Here is a 1550-nt window from a genome sequence, read left to right as displayed (position 1 = left end):
GAGGAGGCGGAGAGCGGAGGAGGGTGAGGAGGAGGAGCGGGGTGAGGAGGAGGAGGGGGAGAGCGGGGTGAGGAGGGGTGAGGGGGAGGAGGGGTGAGGAGGGGGTGAGGGGAGGAGGGGGTGAGGAGGGGGTGAGGAGGAGGGGGAGAGCGGGGTGGAGGAGGGGGAGAGCGGGGTGAGGAGGGGAGTGAGCGGGGTGAGGAGGAGGAGGGGGAGAGCGGGGTGAGGAGGAGGAGGGGAGAGGCGGGGTGAGGAGGAGGGGGGAGAGCGGGGTGAGGAGGAGGAGGGTGAGAGCGGGGCGAGGAGGAGGGTGAGAGCGGGGCGAGGAGGAGGGGGAGAGCGGGGCGAGGAGGAGGGGGAGAGCGGGGCGAGGAGGAGGGGGAGAGCGGGGCGAGGAGGAGGGCGAGAGCAGGGCGAGGAGGAGGGGGAGAGCGGGGCGAGGAGGGGGGTTGGGGCGAGCGGGGCGAGGAGGGGGGTTGGGGCGAGCGGGGTGAGGAGGGGGGTGTGGGGAGGAGGAGGGGGTGTGGGGAGGAGGAGGGGACTGGGGTGAGGAGGAGTGGAGGGACTGGGGTGAGGAGGAGGAGGGGGGATCTGGGGTGAGGAGGAGGAGGGGGATCTGGGGTGAGGAGGAGGAGGGGGGATCTGGGGTGAGGAGGAGGAGGGGGGGTCTGGGGTGAGGAGGAGGAGGGGGCTCTGGGGTGAGGAGGGGGGACTGGGGTGGTGGTGAGGAGGAGGGGGGGACTGGGGTGAGGAGGAGGGCGGTGACTGGGATGAGGAGGAGGGGGGACTGGGGTGAGGAGGAGGAGGGGGGTGACTGGGGTGAGGAGGAGGGGGTACTGGGGTGAGGAGGAGGGGGGGACTGGGGTGAGGAGGAGGGGGGGAGGGGTGAGGAGGAGGGGGGGACTGGGGTGAGGAGGAGGGGGGACTGGGGTGAGGAGGAGGGGGGACTGGGGTGAGGAGGAGGGGGGCACTGGGGTGAGGAGGAGGGGGGCACTGGTGGGAGGAGGAGGGGGACTGGTGGAGGAGGGATTGGGAGGAGGAGGGGGGACTGGTGGGAGGAGGAGGGGGGACTGGGGTGGTGAGAGGAGGAGGGACTGGGGTGAGGAGGAGGAGGGACTGGGTGAGGAGGAGTGAGGGGAGATTGGGTGGGGGTAAGGAGGAGGGGCATGAAATTGGAGTATGGGAGGGTGAGGAGAGGGATATTTGGGGGAGATGGGTGAAATTGGCGGAAGGGGGAGATGGGGGCAAAATTGGGGGGAGGGGGAGATGGGGTGTGATATTGGGAGGGAGTGGGAGATGGGGGCGAAATTGGGGGGAGATGGGGATGAAATTGGGGGGGCGGTGGCTTGTGGGGTGAAGAGGTGGAGGGATGGGTTTACGGTGTTTGTTACAGTCTGTACTATAAAGTGTTGAACTTTGTTCTGGATTACTACACAAGGGAAACTCATTAAAATTGTTTGCAATGACATGAAACTTTAAATTTTACACAGCGAGTTGTTGTGATCTGGACGTACTTTTGACATGACTCACGGTTGTCATGTCTCTCTCTT

The sequence above is a fragment of the Somniosus microcephalus genome, unplaced genomic scaffold, assembly GCF_052327205.1.
Source record: "Somniosus microcephalus isolate GS21.2 unplaced genomic scaffold, FLI_Smic_1.0 unresolved_chr1, whole genome shotgun sequence".
Lineage (NCBI taxonomy): Eukaryota > Metazoa > Chordata > Chondrichthyes > Squaliformes > Somniosidae > Somniosus > Somniosus microcephalus.
This window is presented reverse-complemented; position numbering follows the sequence as displayed.